Below are 18,739 nucleotides of genomic sequence, written 5' to 3' on the forward strand. Positions count from 1 at the left end.
TCTACTGCTGCTGCTGCTGTTCTCTCACGATGAAATCCCGAGAATCCCACCCCGGAGGACAAGAAGACAAAAGATCGTTCCTCAAGAAACCGGAACCGGCACCGGCAAAACCACCGACCGACGTTAGACAGGAACGGACACCACCATCGGGAGCGGCGGAAAAGGAAGAGAAAGAAAATAAAAAGCGGCAGAAAATATTTCAAAATGTCAACCAGACAGACAGACGTTGGTTGGTTGGTTGGTTGGTTGGTTGGCTGGAACCCTTCGTACGCTCACCGCCACCCCCCGGGGGACCTCCTCACAGAATACGCGGCGCGGCAATATTAGCATAGAGAAGAATGAATTTTAAGTTTGGCCACAAAAGTTCGCGTAAGAAAGTCGCCGCGAAAGGGCGACGTCTCGCCGCCGGGAGCGCGAACCGGAAAACCGGAAACGGAATGATATTTTAATTAATTTGCTGCATTTGCGAGCATTCACTTAGCCGCCGGCCGTTGTCTTCTTAGCGTTCCAGGCGCCAGGTTGCACCACGCTTGGTGATTACCTACGGTGCCGGCGGGGTGAACTTCTTGTTCGAGTTTTTTTTTGGTTGCGAGGTAAAACATGATCAAACTCTGCGTTCTGCTCAGCATGCTCTGCTGCATGTAGGGGCCTGCATGGGCCTGGGCAACACATTGAGCCGGCAAACGGACCTACATCATATGGACCGCCGGATACTGGGCACTAAAGCACTAGAGAGATAGAACGAACGAGCGAGCTGTAATATCCGGTTTTCGAGAAAATCTAATTTAACGAATACCGGCATACCATTGCAAGAACAATAGAAGTGAAGGACGGCCCCGGGCAAAAACTGTAAAACTCCGCCCTCCCCAAAGGTCCCAGCAGCTCAGGGGACAGAAGAAGCACTCACTCGTTACACTCGATGCTCATTTGAATGCTAACACAATTGCAGCTCATCTTACTCGAAGGCCCCGAGAGCGCTCGGGTTCTTGCTCCAGTCGTTGCTTTCCCAGGGCAGGGAATTCCGTTTTTTTTTCTCTCTCTCCCTCTCCTCTTTCTTCTTCCAGCTCCTCTGAGACCAGAGCCAGAGGCGAGTGTTCTTGGCACATGCCCGCACGGTCCGGTCTCTGATTCGCCTGTCCCTGTGTGAAACCACAGCCGAGGCTTGAAACCGGATGCAGCCCTGGACTGGTAGCCCTGGACTTGCTTCACCACAACACCACCCGTGATCGTTATATCCGACAAGATTCGCTCTATTCCTTGTGTGTTTGTGTGAGGCACAAAGCTAATTATACAATTTTAGCCACCACTACCACCATGGTCACCACCATCATCATCAGCGGCACCACCCTTGGAGTGAATATTTAATCCTCGGTTCTCAGTGTCCTACGCCGCTCGGAAGCATTAGCTTCATGCCGCAGGCGGACCATTTCTTCCCACTTTCGGTGGACATCAGCTAGCTCGGGACGCCCCACTGGTGTCTCTCTGTGTGTCTGTGTCGTTGAATTGCGAGAACAAAGAAAAAAAATACAGGAAGAAAGCTCAGATTCCTTAGAGGCAGAGGTTCGCGCATTGTTCTCTGCTTCGGAAAACAGCGCCGACAAGGGAAGAAAAGATAAGGCGCCATTCGCAAACGGCTACAACAACAATAGATTGCTTTTTAGTGTTTTAATGTTTGAAATAGCGCTTCCACATTATTACACATTTGCGCGACCAATGTCCTTGTCCTTGCTTGAGGCGTCCGTTTTCTGTTCAGAAAAAAAGAGGAGAGAAAAATCCGTCCTGCACCATGCGCCTCCATTGTGGCCATTACACTGCACGACGAACGAGATGCTTCGTTGAATCGCGTGCGAAGAGGTCTAGGGTTTAGGAATGTCCAAAAACCTAATTAAAAGACAAGAGATGCTAAGATGCTGCACATCAGCGTTGCTGTTGCAGCAGCACTCTTGCAGACGATGCACAGTCGGCACAATGTGTGTCGTTGCTGGCGATGGCGATGACGATGCCACGAGTGACAAAGTCGCGACATGACAAGTCTAGGGCGTATAGGTGCGCTTGGTGCACGGTAACTCGGTGCTGCTGCTGCGACTAGCTTCAGTCGTTAATTGTGTAAAAAGAAGGGAGAGCTGCTGTTGCTCGAGATGATCCATGATTGCACCGACAGACCGGTGCGATTGTAACGCGGAAGAGTCGCCGCCGCGGACTACAGCGAGACCGCCATTGCGATGAGACAGTGACGGATTTGCTCCACGACATGGCAGGTAGACGACACTACAGGCTACAAGTGGAGCATTGAGCAATCTCCACGGTGTGTGTGTGTGTGTGTGTGTGTGTGTGTGTGTGTGTGTGTGTGTGTGTGTGTGTGTGCGGTGACCGTCTGTCTGTACGGCCACTGACCGCGGCTGGTAATTAATTTACTCGCGAGAACTCGACGGCGCGGTTTTTGCGAAAACCGTCTGTCTGTCTGGTGGTGGTGGCACCGAGGGTTGGTTGTCAGCCAACGGATCGGTGCGCTTATCTGGATGGCCTAGAATTGGGCGCAGATGGGGATGGGCTGACTTCTGCTTCTTCTCCTGCTCCTGCACGGTACACAGAATGCACGACAAATGCGCGTCTCGTGCATTTGCGTTCATTAAAGGTGTTTTTTTGCTTTCCCCCCTTAGAGAGCCCACCGAGCGACGTCTTTTCACTTCTTTCACGCATCCCTTGGTTGCGGCAGGCAAGACGACGGACGGCAAGCGAAGGTTTCAGTTTCGACTCAGCTCGACACAAAAGCAAGAACCAAAGGGGGACCGGCATTCAATGGTTCTACCATTCAGTATTTGATCTTTTTGTATACCAGAGAGGGGTGGGCGGAGCCATCAAGCATGAAATATCTGTTCGGATGGTCCATCCTGTAAAGAATGCACTTTACACGCTATTAGTTTTGTGGGAATTACAAACAATGGAAACGGGAGCTCTCGTAACTGTATAACGAATCACGAAAACACATTCAGCTCAAAGTTTCAGGTTCAGTTTAGTTTAAATAAATATTAAAGTGGAATAATTTAAACATTGATTTAAATACTGTTCCATTCAATTAGAAGGTACAGCAACTCATTAGTGAATAAATTGAAAGAGGTCATTCCGATGAAGAAAGTAAGATGTTGCAAGCAATGTCATAGATTTTAGACACCTATATGGCATGTATATAAAAAGCGGCGTGTGGCACAACCTTTACATCAAATATTGTATTGTATTGTATACATTTATTCCTATTAATGTCTGATATGAACTGTATTCAAGTAAACATACATAGAATAGGAATATATTAATATTAAGAAGCCATTATAATGACAACGGTTTCGTATGTAATACTGATGAAAATGTTAGTAAATTGACGACGTTTGTGTTCTTGACAGATCCACCACCAATACATTAACAACCTGCTCCAGAATTTTATTGCTCGAGATAATGTCAGCCTTAACACGAAGTTAATGAAAAATTGATCAGAAATACTAATTCCCCGAAAGCTCATAAATCAATACTTAATGAATGTCAAGAATCTATAACTCTTCAAGTAAAAAAAACTTGATTTTGGGAATCAATTCTCAAGCGTAACACACGTACACCTCAATTGAGTGTAATGAACGGCAAAAGCCAAATCAAAGGTAATCTAAGGTACGTTAATTAATCGAGTTTCGGTGGTTTTGCTGGATCCTTAGCTCCTAGGTTAGGGTGCGCCGAATGTGGGTTTTATTTTCTTTTTTCTTTTTTTTTTAAATCAACACACAAATACTGCCGAAAGCTGATGGAGCGAAACTTCAACATAATTTCGAAGCTCCCAGCGCAAACCATCCCGTCCAACGGTTATCCCAACCCCAAAAAGAGGGGTGGAAATGGGAGGGGATGGTGGTCCTCATCATCCTTTCCCGAGTGAAGAACAAACTTTCTCCTTTCCCGCCTTTCCGCCTTCTTCGCCGCTGGTTTCGCGGATGGTAGCAAAGATTATTTTTCCCGGGTTTTGTCTTAAGGGAGCATAATTTTCGAAGCAAAAAAGTAATTAACCTAACCGCCACAGCCTTATTTACATACTTTTCTTGAGAGCCGATCCAATCAGCGAGGCCACTCCGAGGGAAGACCGGGAAAGACCGGGATGCAGGAGTTACGCTGTGGAGTGAAGCAATTTTCCGACTCGCTCGCCCGGCTCTTCCATTTGCTCCTTCCCTTTTGCCCTCGCTCTTCACCTCCTCTGAAATGCCGAGTTTATGCTTTTATGTGAGATTTATTTATTTTCTCGATCAATTTCGAGCCCAAGAAAGAGAGAGAGAGAGACAGAGAGAGATAGAGAGAGAGAGAGAGAGAGAGAGAGAAAGAAAGCGAAGCGCTTTGCTGGAAACTCACAACGGAGCCGTTCTGCAAGTGTTGTTTGTGTTTGGTTGTGTGCTGGTGGCTGGTTCGCGCGAACATGGCAGCCACCGGGAATGGTGTGGTGAGTGAGAAATCCTTCATTTAGCACCGCTAAGCACGGTGGTCCCTCGTCTTCTGCGCCTGCATTAATCTCAGGAGAGCGTTCTTCGTTTGTGTGCGTCAAGTGCCGCAAGCAGCCATTGCGCCTTCACCATCTTGCAGGAAAATCCAAGCAAGCTTCATTCCAATCTCTCTCTCTCTCTTGCAACGAGCTGTTCAAAACATTTTCTTCCCAGTTTTCATCCAGCACCAGAACGGGAGCAGCAGTAGGCCGGTTGAGATGTTTTTGTGTTTGCAAAATGCCTCCAGCGCCTTCTTCTCCGACTCCGGATCCTCATCATCATTATCCATCCAAGAATGCTTCACTTTGCATTCATTCGCTTCGCCGAAAGACGGAAGGAATTAAAAATAATCCCGTACCGTATCCGTCGTCGAGCCGTGCTCCTGTTTCGCTCCCCGAGCCTTGGCAATCGGGCAATCTCTGAAGAACCATCTATGCTGTATTGCCTCAAACGGGGCTCAATCTTGCTGCTGCTGCTCGTCTGCGCTCTAACAAAGTACTCATCCTTGCAATGAAAATGAAGCAAAGGATGCGGATGAAAAAGGGAATACAAACGAAGTACCATAACCTCGACGGTGACAGTTGCTTGCCGGATGATGGTTCTAGGGATGAAGCCGGGGAGATAAGTCACTTTATTTAGCCACGCGCTGGCCCCAATTCCCTGATTTCGACGCCGTTTCCAAGTCCAAGACAGCAATAGTTTTGGGATTTGAAATCTAATTTATGAAACATTCGCTTTGAACATCCACGTAGCATTTGTCGTCTCTGCGTGTGCGTGTGTGTGTGTATGTGTGAGTAATCTAATAGCAGAACGACACATCACGTTTGCTCATCGGATTTATCGATTGCAATGGATTGTTAGAATGTACGGCAAGCGAGCGAACCCACGAACCGTGGTTACCATCTATTAGCATTCGCCCGCCGGCAATGAGACCCTCGGGAGGAGGGTGGGAGAGAGGCGCTGCGGTGTGCGGTGTGATGTTTCTGCAATTGTATGTGTCTGATTAAACTTGTACCATTTGATTAAATGGAGCTGTTATCTCGCTGTCTCGAGCAGCAGCAGCAGCAACAGACCTCACCAACCGTTTGGTCGCTTGTGGTCGATTGCTGCTCAACGCACACACATGCACACGGCACACCAGGTATCTGGTCACCTCCCTCCCCATCTCCCGGTACTCCACCGACACTCCGCTTCCCCCTGGGGGGCACTGCTTGGTTGTTGAGAAATTTAATTTAATTATTTTCTCCATCAGCTCCACGCTCGCCGCGGGCTAACGCGTCGTTCGCTCTGACGCAGTACTATCCTTGTGTACCTGTCTGCGTGTGTGTGTGTGTGCTGTTGCTCTTTCTCATTCGGGCTGCTCGCTGCTCGGAACGTCCACTCCACAGGCTGGCTCCATCGCTGGGAGTGATAGTCGGGCGGCTGATCGAGGATCGGGGGGAAGGAAAAGGGTGGCGCAGAAGACAAACGCACAGGTGAGCCATTTCGGTGCAAAATTGATAAACGAAACCATCACCAGCCAAGCATCATCTTAGCGCGATGTTTACCTTCCCAGCAGCAGCACTTGAACTTCATGCCGTTGCCGACCAGACCAGAGCCTCACCTGAGCCTCAACATCACAAACAGCCACCGGCGATGTTGTTATCCTTTTCACCGCCCCAACCCCCCCAAACCAGCGCTACCAGGGTTGGCCACCGTCTTGGGCCATTCTCGTACATTGAAACATGGCCAACATGGGAAGAAGTAGAAGCCGGGAACCGCCGCTCGAAGTGATACTTAACCTGGTGGCGCCGAGCGCGCGCTTGTGCAAGCGAGCCCGGATAATCCTGCGGCAAAACCAGGGGTTGCAGAACGAGGGTTGTTGGAGAGAACACGGGCGACAAGGACAGCAACAACAACAACAACAACAGTAGTAGTATTGCTGAGGCCAAGGCTAACAGTATTCGGCCTTGGAAGGAAGAAAGGAAAGACAACAAGCGGAAGCGGCAAAGCTCACGCAAAGCATAATGATGGGCTCGAGGATGAATCCACCACTCACGCACACACACACAGATCCATGTGTGCACCGTTGCTGATGGCCATTGTTTATTGTGTGCTGGGAAAGGAGCGTAGTAGCGGAGCTTTAATGAAGTGGTCCTGCGCGTGTTGTACATGCCACTCGCTCTATCTTTTCCATTCTCTTCCTCTCACTCGCGACACAAGATGGCCACTCGCGGCGTGGTCTGGAGCAGTAATTAAGAAATGTACAACTCGTGTTCCGGGGCTGCACACACATACGGTTCGGATTCGCAGGCGCGAAAATGCAAAGCATACCGCATGCAGAGCGTGAGTCAAATGAAAGACACCTCACCGGCCTGCTGCGTCAGTTCGAACCTCACCGCGGTGCGTTTGATACCGCTACGGTGTGGAGCAACGCAGTTGGCGTAGCATTACCGCGTCGCAGCATTATTATGCCCGAAGCCACGCGTTACGCATTATTGGGCGCGCAAAGTTTTAAATGGACCGTGGACCCGGGCACTGGCATCACAAAATGGCCGCTGATGGTCTCTCTAATTGAATCCCTCTCGAGCGCTCGCGCGCACACAGACACTCCCTTTTTCGGGGGCCAACAATTGGCCACACTTCGTTTCAAAGCGCTGCCAATCAACCGAGTCTCGTGGTGCGTCCCTGGGCCCGTAGATTAGTGTCCACTCCGTTATCCTTTGATCGCCAGGGTGAGCACTAATGCCGGGACTGGTTGTGAGGCCTGGTGCGAGTTGGTTGTCTTTCTCGGTTTTAGAACAACTCAAAGCCCTCAACCTCTCTCTCTGCCGTCCCTATTCCGTACCCCCGGTTCGGACGGTATTAACGAATTCTAAGCGAAGCATAAAAAAGGGAAGCGAGCAGGAAACAGGGAACTAGCCACACCGCACCGAGCACACACCATTCACCGCGCGCGCGCCCGCGAAAGCTTCGTCGGCATTTTGAAAACTTTTTAATTGCTAAAATGATGGCATCGATGCCGGAGACCTGACCTGACGGGGGGGAGGGGGTGGGAAGCAGAACTTTCCGAGAGAGAGAGAACGGGGGAAAAAAACAACGAAACCAAACCCCCCGGTCTGAAGCTGTCGAGAGGGGTGTTTCCACTCCCCACCATCCACCATTGATTGACAGCCGCCGGTCAGCAGCGAGTCCGGCCCGATGAGACGTGCCGATGATGGTTACGACTTTGTTCTACAAAGTAATTAACACCGAACGGCGTGTCACCATCCCCTGCACTGCTCTTTCCGTCTCTCCCTTCCTTTTCTATAGACTGAGATGAGGGTGAAAATGCCCCTATCGTTGGCGTGAGGAATTTTTCCGAAGCGTGGAAAGGGGAAACTCGCCCCGCGAGCTTCTGGACATCGTTTACTGGACTAACGACAAGCTCGTGCTGCTTGCCACCACCTCGCCCCTCCTCCCCGGTGAGTAAACGAAGACATAAAACGAAGCGGAACGTGCGTAGGCACTTGACCAGCGCGCGCGAAACCAGCATGCCTCGTTGGACCGGACTGGACGGAGAAGACTATAAAATTGAGGAGCTAACCGTGATTGCTTTTAATGATCTGCGTCGTCAGGAAGAAGGGATGGAGGAATGTGATCCTAATAATTCCCTTCCCAATGAGACAAAATGGCATTTAATCGGACAAACAGACGGACCGCGACGTCGCGGAGTCGCGACCGTCGATGACCGGGCAACGGACCGATTGCTTATCTATCGGAGACTTCGCCACGGAACGCTCTCGAGTACCTTCTGGTGGATGGGAATGATAAGATTAGACTGGTAGTCGATTAGAGCTGAGGCAAGGAATTGCTAGCACGCACTGCACGAGAGTGTTGGAACCGAAATGGAACCACAAGTCGGTTACGGTTGCTGGATCAACGCAACAACAACAAAAAAAAGGGCCACTGGAGCTGGCGGCATTACGCTGGGGCAGAGGCAGTACGTGACTATGAATAAGTAAGCAGCTCGCAGGCCGGATGGCTGGAGGCATCGGCATCGATCAGGCATCGGCAATACCTGGAGCAGAGTCTAGGTTGAGGGGAATTCTTTTTTTTCGCTCTCTCTCTCTTTCGTTCGAGAATTCCATTCCATCTACGCCAGGTGCCTGGTGCTAACCTGCGCCTCACGTAAATGAATCATGTCCTGGTGAAGAAAACCAGCCCAGAATTATAAAGCAGCGGTCCAGGGCCACACCTCTGGCACGGGGTTTGCCTTTTGCGCCCCGGCGAATGCGAAAATTGCGAATGCGAAGATTGGCAATCTGAGACACGATGTTGCACGGCCACCACCAGCAGCAACAGCAGCAGCAGGTGAGCAAGCAAACGGTATTCGTCACTTCCGCAGCACCACACACACACACACACATACAGAGCCTGAGGCCCGGAACATTTCGGGAAACGGGAAAAAAGCAATTTATTCGATATTCATTATCGGTTCTATTCAAGAGTAAAATTGAAGAATCACCTTTTCCCGCCTGCCCTGTCTCTGTCCCGCGTTGCCGATGCCGGGGATTTCGATTTCCGCTTCGGATTCCACCGACCGGCATCCTCTTCATCTCTATTTATATGTATTTTCCTTTCCTTTCTTTCTTTCTTTGCTGGATAACGCACACCGAAGGCGCGCCACCTTTTCGACTGCCGAGATTTTCGATCAGGATCCATCTTTTTCTTCATCTATTTTCTTTTTTTTGGGAATTGGAGGCGCAAAAGGTCAGCAGCACGGTCTTACGATGGGGCCCTTCTGTGGCAGGGAGCGCCAGTGACCAGCGACCATGACAGTGCAGAATAGAAGGGAAACTCAATCCGATTGGCTCAGAGCGGAGGTGTGTGTGTGTGCTCGACACCTGCCACCTTGGCCACCGTCCCCATAGGCTGCTCGAGTCACCTGGCGACATCCATCCTGGCCCGGAGGGGGGGATTCGGATAGTTCCGATTGCTGCTTGAAAAGAGAGAGAGCAGCAAATGGTGGCTGCGAATACGATTCCAGTGTTGCTGTTGCTGCTGGTGGTGATGATGATGATTGAAAGCAAAGCCCGGAAATGGGACAGATGAAGGGACACCTGCCTAGCCTGGCTGGCTGGCTGGCTGGCACCTAAACAAACTGCCCGAGTGCCCTTCAGGGTTGATGGGTTGATTGTGTCGCCGAAACCAAGCACCGTGGTGGTGCGTGGCCGTTCGCAGGGCCGGTTTCAGTGCGGGAATCAAATCAAAGAACCCGCATTCGAACCGAATTGTGTCTCTCTTGTTCGTTCGTTTTTCTCGATTGGCAAAGGTGCGTGGAAGGGAAGTGATCCTGATCGAAAGTGTATTCGTTCGTTACAATGTCCGTTCTGCAGATCTCTGCGTAACTTGAGTCTTCGTTACAATTCAATGCCTTCCTTTTAAAAGTACTGAACTGAAGTATCAGTAAAGACAATGGGAGGCAGCTTTAAAGGTAAGGCTACATAATGCTTGCTTTGGTTGGGCTGTTACTCCTTACAGGAATGAAATACTATCTTTTGGTTGGTTGTTTGATCGAGAAACTCAAATCACGTCGATCAAACGTCCAACGACGAACTGTGTCCATGTGTGTGTGTGTTCATGTTTTCAATTTGACAAACGAAAATAAACCCAAAGAGCTATTTGGATCAACAATCCAAGTCCAACCAGAGCATCCATCTCGGTTAGTGCGAAAGAGAGAGAGCGAGAGAGAGAGAGATATCTGAGGGTTAAGGGCGCTGCCCGGTCGGTTGGTTGGTTGGCTGGTTGGTTGGTGGATGGATTATGAAACGAGATGCCAAACGTTTGTTTTGGACCAGCGCCATACACGAGCCGTGAGGCATAGATTGAGTGTTTGTGTTTGTGTGGAGTCATTCAATCTGCTTTAGTTGCGGCGGTTAGTAGAGAGGGGGTTGCATGGTTTGACAAAACCCCCCCTACCCTCCCAGTAGCAGCAGTCTGACAGCTGCTGAACACCGTGTCCAATGAGATACAAAACCGGTTGACGGTATTGGTCTGGGTCGGTGTCGGTGTTGTTTGGATCTTGACCGGTAACCTATTGCTGAAAAACAATGGCCCCTGTGTCTGTGTCACTCTAGACACTGCCGGTGACCTTTAAACGTTGGAAAATTCCGAAATTTTTGATGAGAAAAATGTGAGCCACCTGGCGCCTCCATCTCGCACACCTGGCGCCTCCATCACGAGCAACCTTCGCTGTTTGCTTTGATGTTGTGACTGATTTCGGTCACCATGACAAACGCTGGACAAAGCAGTTTAGAAGAGGCTGTAAAGTTGTTTCTTTCGACAATGTATACGAAGATATAAATATACATACATTTTCGAATCCGTAGCATCCATTCCATGGCAAATCGCGCACCAAAACACGAAACCCACAGCTCCGAAATTCGGCTGGCCCTGAACCACGAGCGGTTGAGGACCATTGAGCACAACGGAACGTACGCGACGACGACGACTACGCGTCAACCGAAAAACCGTCAAGCAACAAGCTTGACCGCCTGCCCGGCCCGGCCTGGCCCGGCCTGGTGGAGTTTCGGTGTGGAGTTCCCCGGTGGCCACCGACCATAACCGACCGACGACGGTCACGAGCAACTAATGCGATTCCACTCAAATGAGTCGTTTCCGTCCGTTTGGTTTGCAACGATGACGACGACGAGGACGACGATGCTGGTGATGATCCGCAGACGCAGACACCACATCGCATCGTCAGCGGCCAGGGCACACCTGTCGGTGTCAGTTTTGATCCCCCCTCCCCCCTCCTCGGGGGTAGTAGTCCCCTCACTATGGTGCAGGTTTCTCGGTTCCCAACAGTGAACCCTGCGGTGTCTCCACACACTACTGGAGACCAAGCGAGTGAGAATTTTCGTCTAAAATGGCGTCTACCAACGGATGATGCATTCTCACGCTTGCATGGGATGCAGAATAGAGGATGGACGACGGCACTGAGGCCATGGGACACCAAGGTTTTTCACTGGTTTTCCACCTCTCCCCTGGGGAGAAGGAAAGTCGCGTAGTGGACGAACAATTGCCAGCACTAAACAGTGGAGAGCGCTTGCGATGGTATTCACAATGGCGCACGCAGTAGCGAGCTTATCTCCGATGTCCCCTTTTTCCGGCAGACGGCAGACGGCTACGTCGACCGTGCCGCGTCGAAGCGCGCCAGCGTAATTTAATGATAAAAATTTAATTATGTTACATTTTAGTTGAATTCCTCGCACAGAGACAGAGAGAAAGAGAGAGCAGCGAAAGCAGAGAAGCAAGAAGCGTGGACCGAGACGATGTTGGCATTTTTAGTTGCCCCGTTCCCCTTTCCCAAGGGTCCCCAAGCGTCCCAAGCGTCCACGCTGTTGTGTCCTGTTGCGCCATCGCCATCACGCCCTTTTGCTAACCGTTTCGCATGAAAAGTTCTTTGAACTTTGCATTCCCTCCGCTGCTGGCTGCTTCGGCTCGAGGCTAGCGACGTTGAGTTGACTTTCACTCGCCTTGGCTCGGTGTGCTCGGCGGCGGCTGCATTCTGCGCCATTTCTGTGCCCCTCGCTCTGCTGCTGCTGCTGCTGTTGCTGCTACTGCTGCTGGCCACCCAAAATTGTCAGATTAGAAACGTTCCACTTTCGTTACCCTCTTTCATATCTCTCTCCCTCTCTCTTTCTGTGTAAGGCCAAGAAGCCATTTACTGCTACCCTTAGCCATCGCTTCGTCTCTCGCTCTCTTCGGGGGATGGTCCGTCAGTGTCACGGTTCTTTAATTTCTTTATTTTCTCTCTGAAAGAGGTTTAGGCAGAAGAAAGGGGAAGGAAGGGGGGCGGGTTTCCGTGGGAGGGGTAAATAACTTTTTCCCACTCAAGCGGCTCAAGCGACCCGTCGAGCGAAATCGTCTTAAGTGGACCTTTTGCTTTCGTCACTTGGACCGCTGTCACCGCGTCGAAGGACCGAAGGATTGTTCGCTGTAGCCCTATTTATCTCTTTCTTCCCATTTTTCACTTCAAATACGATCTCTAGAAAAGGAAAATTCCTTTTTTTTCGTTCCTTTTTGTTGAGAGAAATTTGGAAGGATGAAGAAGTAGCAGCAGCAGCAGTAGCAGTAGGGGATGGATGGCACTTAGAGCTTTGAATGATATTTACCAAAAAAAAAACCCAGGTCCCTAAAAAGCTACGTATTTATATTTAACTAGTCCGGTGACAAAGGGCAAAGTTTTGCACCTGCAATACTAATAGAGCAGGCATGTCAATTAAAAGAGTCAATATTAGGGCCGGGACAGCACTCTGCGGGAGTTTCTGATCTGGTACATCATAGAGTAACGGATGGTTGGCATGTTTTCATCCGCCACCCAGGAGGCCATGAACCGATGGTTCACGCCTGTCACCTAGGCTACCATCAACACACGGGGGCACCTCACATACTAGGTGGAGTCGTAAAAAGTGCCGTAAAACTACCGGAACTTGCACCGGTGGTGGTGCCAAGAACCTCGTCAGTCGGGCCAGTCGGTCGGTTCGTCCCCGTTGTGCCAATGTTCCAATATAAAACCATTACCCCCGGCGTGAGTCCAGGCCGGGCAGGTCGTGTGGTCAAGAAAGAGAGAGATAGAGAGAGAGAGACAGGGCTTCGTAGAAGTTGGTCAATTTCCTTGGCGAAACCCAACAAACAAACCCCTTAATGCTTACAACGGCCAAAAAGGGTGCGGGGATGGCCCGGAAAAGGGGAGAAAGGGGCGGCAGCGGGTGCGAGAAAGTTGAAGAAGTGTTTGCCACGAGCATCGTCGTCCATCGTCCGCCTGCAAGCACTCCGGGAATGGACTACTTACCAACCTAGGGTAGTAGGGGTTGAAGGAAGGGGATGCAACTAACTTTCTGCCGAAACGGTTGCCCGAAATGGCGCGGCCAGAGGCCCACCGGGCGAGCGAGCATCCGAAAGAGAATGGGGCAACGAGACCGTTACTGTTTGCTGTTGTTGTGTTGTTGTTGTGGCTCTGCTCATTCATTTATGGTCAAGATGGACGCTAGAAGCTTCGTGGGTCATTGTGCTTGTCGGTTCTTCAGCAACCATAAAATCTATTACACTCACTCACACACACTGGTAGTGGTGGTGGTGGTGATGAGTAAGGGAGTATTGAGGGTGGTATGCAAACTTTTATCTATCTAATGTACGGGACACCGTTGTCCATTAAAGACGCGCTGGGCAAGAAGTGCCGAACTTGCTGCTCCTCCTCTTCTTCCACACTAGAACCGGGGTCCCAGACACATACCGAGACCACCACCACCCTGAGCCTGAGGGGGATTTATTTCCTTTTTAATTTCCATCTAACGAACTTCTCCTTTCTTCTTCGTGTTTTTCGTGTTCCGGAGTTCCGGAGTTGTCTTCGTTGCCGGAAGTCTTCGGGGTTCCGTTCCTTCGTCGTCCTCGTCGGTGGTGGTGGCACACCGATGGTCTGGTGCCCTCGAGTGAGCGAAAAGTTTTACCCCGTTTCCCCCGCACCACCGGCCGCTAATTAGAAAATTCAACATTTCACCAAGAAATGATGCTCGCACTGGCACTGGGGAGACAAAACAAACCGACGGGGAGCAGTTCGAGTGCCCTCGAGTGGCCTCGAGTGATCATCATATGGAGGGAAGCCCATGGAACACATCTACAACCCCTCGAATGTCTTTACATTCCGCTGGGGCTGTTACGATGCATGTTTGGTTGCTTTCAAACTCCCGACCACTTCGGGTTTTTATGATTTGTGAATGTGTTTTCTTCGCACACTCTCCAACAAATGGACGCCCAAAAGAAGTCACACTTTATTGGTGGAGCATAAAGCAATGAATAGCATTAATTTCCATTCCGGAGCATTCCTTCGCGGCAGCAGGCAGCAGTCTCTGCTCCGCTCTTGGCAACCCCATCTTAAGGGGAGAAGATTCTGGGCCCCTGTCCATTGCTCTGCATAACAGCGTCCCACACCCACTGCTAGGGTGGCAGCTGAAGCGAGATAAAGAAATTATCATAAGAAATTAACAATAATTAACAAAAGAGTACTTCTTCCTTTTCTGCTGCTGCTGCTGCTTTCTGGAGACCGGCAAGCGCTTCCGAGACGTCCGACAAGCGGCACTTCAAGCGCCACGCTACCACTTTGTGCTGTTGTGGTGACAAGATTCTGCTCGGAGCCTTGAAACCCCCTCCCCATCCCCCGGCCCCCTCGAAGGCCAGACCGTTGGCCACTTTTCCACCGGGACCACCGGGATCCCTTGGAGCGAAGATCAAAACCAACTTTCAACGTAAAGCTGGGGCCGAGTAGAAAAGGGTATACCGGATACCACCCCAGCCCCCGCCACCAGCCTCTGATTGTTTTGCAGCATCGCATCAGCCAGCAACATCCAGCATCATCATGCTCTCTACTCCATTCATCTTCTTGCCAGTGGCGCCATTTTGTCCCCGAACCCAAACCCAAAACCGGGGTTGGTGAATGGCATCGTCCCGATGCCGATGAGTGGAGCGGATAAAATATGAACAAGTTTCCGAATCCTACCGGGCGCATCGGACGCTCTCGAGTCCCCCCCCCCCCCCCCCCCCCTCCGCGGTCCAAGAACCAAGAAATGGGGCGGGTTCAAGGAGAGGCACGAGAGGCTTCAAGAATGGTCGTGGTCGTGTCAAGTTTCGGGTGGTGCTCCCGAGAGTGAGCATCGAGATGAAGTGCTACCGTGAGGGGTGGTGTGCAAGGGAGGAAGGGAGGACGAAAATGTGCCTCGAGTGGCACTCGTCGACGAATGGGTTAAATGGATTGGGTGGAAAAACTTTGCTGTTGCTGTTGCTGTTGCTGGTTCGCCATTCCGTCGTTCATTCCTTTCTCTCTCTCTCTCTTCGCCTTTTGACGCCATTATGAGCATACCTTTGATGTTCGATAGTACCGGGGAGCAAAGTGGTGGTTGCTGGCAGGCAGAAGGAGTCGTTTATTGGAGTGAAGTGGAGCTTCAGGGGTCGCGATGCGAAGCGAAGCGACGAGACGAACGGGCCAAGTATGTGACCCACATATTCAATTACGCCACCCATCGTCGTTCGGTTCGCCTGCTGACGAGAATCATCAAACTTGGAACGCGCGTTACCATCCGCGTGGCCAACAAGCGCTCTCTCTCCCTCTCTGTTTCGGTCTCTTCTGAGCCACTTTTGTGTGGTCTGCACACACATACACACACTCGGAGGTACATGAATACGAAATATGATTGGCAAAGTACCACACACACACACACACACTTTGAGCGATACGCGTTCTGCAATCCTAGTGTGCCCTCCTCCTGTGCACCTCCTAAAGCCAGACCGCGTTTGAGGTTTTGGCAACATTGAAATGGTTGCCCCGTTTTCGGTGGCCACTGATCATGTTTCATCTCTCGTCTGGTAGTGGCGGTGAATGCGACTTGCTATGCTCTGTCTAGCATCGTTTCGTTAGTATCGACATCGACAGACGAGTTGCGAGTTTCCACTATCGAGCATTATGACGCATAAAGAGAAGAGCCATCAACCATTGCTTGCATTTAAACACATTAAAAACCACCAGACACAACCCATCTTGAGTCTCTCGGTTTCTCGGATCGCGAAAGCAGAAAGGGGGGGGGGAGAAAACTGCAACGAAGAGAAATTAATTCCGCTACCAACGGTTGGCGAAGGTGTGAGTGTAACAGCATCGTCCACGAGAGTGCCCGCCGCCGCCGCCGAGAGATTCAATCCGGTGCCAACAACGGTGACACAATAGTTGCGGATGTCTTAAGTCGTTCCCTTACAAAAAACAAAAACGACCAAAATCAAAAAAAGAGAAAAACAAAACGCTACCAACGACAAATAAACCACCCAAAGCGGTGCAGGGAGACTGGTGGTGGAGGGTGGTGGTGCGCTGAAGTCAAGGAAGCAAATAAATTTGCCGTCCTCCCCAAAAGCCGTTCGTTCGTTGCGGTACCGGGTCGCGGTCTAGCCTAGAAACACAATCACCAACCGACCAGCAGGAGGGTAGAGAGGGGGGGGGGGGGGCGCATACCGACGATGATGACGATGGCCGACACAATATCACGAACGGGGACGGGAAGCGGGAATGTTGGGCTATTTTCGTACCAACCGACCAACCGACCGCCAATGCTCTATATGCTCTTCTTCGCCATCCTTCATGCACCTAATGCCTAAAGCAATCTCCACCACGGATTCGAATCCCCGAGTGTGTGTGTGCGAGCGCGCGAAACAACTCAAATTATCTTCGTTATAAATTTAATTATCCTTTCCCTCCTTGAGGCCCACCATTACACATCTTCCTCCTACTTCTCCTTTTGCTTCTTCGCCTCCTTCTCTTCCTCATGCTTCTCCTCCTGTTGCTGAGTGAAGTGTACTGGGCTCGAGGCGAAACCTTTAATCGTCTTGGCAAACGAATGTGTTTTCGATCTCTCGCGCAACGGTTTCCACGGACTGACGGACTGACGGACTGAGTACCGAGGTACCGAGTGTGAGGACGGATTTAAGGAAGGCAGACTCCCCCCCCTCCCCCCCTCTGTTGGTCCTTAATTTTTCGGGACGACAACGACAACGACGACGACGATGAAACACTTCACGGAATGCCGCTTGTTTCGGTCGTGAAATCGATCGGATAAGCCTGCGATGTGATGAGCGACAGCGAACGAAACTAATTCCATTTGCTGCTCGCTCACCACTTTGCCGAACCGAGAATCTGTTTCAGATGATGATGGTGCGCTTGGCTTGGCGCAAAGAGAAGGTGATGTACGTAAACGAATTAGTTGTTGCTGGTTGCCGGTGTTTTCTAATGAATTTGGATTCAAGTTTGCGTTTGCTCATTTAAAACGAGGAACTTTGGCAGTTAATTGTTTTCTTTTGTTGTTGGAAGATGGCGAGAATCTTTCAGGACTATTGTAATAGGTTGTCATGCAAATCGAATGAAATCCCAAAAAAACTATTAAACGGTTAGTTTAATAGACACTTTTGTATGCGTTACTAAGTATAATACAGGATATTTGAGCAATTCACCCAAAAATTCATATTTTGATTGCTTTTACGCTATTAATCTTTGGAATTTCGTAGAATTTTGAAGTATCTGTGCATCATTTACGAGACAGTTTGGTGTAAAACTGTTGAATACTTATTTTTGAAATACTAATCGAAGACTGGGTTTTTCTAAGAAAAAATCCAAAATAATAGAAATTTCAGATTTTGAAAACCCCTTCTATCATTTTCGGATCGAACATGTTACCCTTGTAAAGAATATAGACTTTACTAAATTGAAATGATCCGCCATTGCTATACGATTAGACGAGTGACGCTTGTCTATAATTTTCGTTGCAAGAGTACTAAAATGATTTCCCTGAAATACATCAAATGCTTTTGGTACGAATGCCACGCGCAAACTATTCTAGAATGTTTCTTCCAGATCAAATTGAAAGAAAACGTAACCATTTGCCCGAAACCACACCCGTTAAGTAAATTAAATTAATACTGTTACTTTATACCGTTTCAGAAGTATAATAACCGTTGGAATAAATCCGCTAGAAACGCGAGTTATCATTAATCTCAGTAATGATTTGAGCGATTTATGTTTCATGTTTGAAAAAGTAAATCCACATTGTATACTTTCGACAAGCTTTGCATAATGTTGCTTTTGATACTTGACGATCAAAATTAACATTAGCATAAGCAAATAAGACACTTCACAACAGCATTTCACCCCCCCATAAACATACTACTATCCAGCATCTGACAGTTTCCGGATTTCGAGCAACGGTTCGTTTCTAATACGATGACTTGCAGGGGCAAAATAATGGCTGAAAATCGGTTTTGCCATTGCCTCTTCTTGTCGGAATGAAGCCAAACACCCACCAGCCTATCGAAATGGCGATAATCTGCAAACGCTACCAGAATCAATGCGCCATGAAACATGACCACCAAAAACATTTTGGGGCCACGCAGCGCACGCTTGAACGCGCGAGTTGAACGCGTAGGAGCATAGTATCCTCTTCGGAGCGTACGCACAGTCGTGCGACCCCCCACGGCGTAGGCTGGTAAATACATTAGTAAAAAGCAATCAACGCCTTACGGCTCAGCGGAAAGAAACAAAAGGACACGCAACATTGCAAAACTTACCCCGTAGAAAGCGTTTTTCCTCCTCGGTGATCACTGCGCCTGCTGCCAGCGTGAACGTACCACATACACACACACACACACACACACACACAGGCACAGACGTACGCTCACAC

At 49.8% G+C, this 18,739-nt stretch overlaps 1 protein-coding gene across 2 annotated transcripts in view; it reads right to left on the minus strand.

Annotated features, from left to right (window-relative positions):
- The window catches only part of LOC125947885 (serine-rich adhesin for platelets), a 140,872-nt gene extending 122,145 nt beyond the window's left edge, over positions 1 to 18,727 (minus strand). For both annotated transcript variants that reach the window (XM_049673369.1, XM_049673368.1), the window contains exon 1: positions 18,627 to 18,727. The gene's annotated coding sequence lies outside the window, so the exon portion shown is untranslated. The remainder of the gene's footprint in view (positions 1 to 18,626) is intronic.
- Between the last annotated feature and the right edge of the window lie 12 nt (positions 18,728 to 18,739).

Source organism: Anopheles darlingi, chromosome 2 (genome assembly GCF_943734745.1).
Source record: "Anopheles darlingi chromosome 2, idAnoDarlMG_H_01, whole genome shotgun sequence".
Classification (NCBI taxonomy): Eukaryota; Metazoa; Arthropoda; class Insecta; order Diptera; family Culicidae; genus Anopheles; species Anopheles darlingi.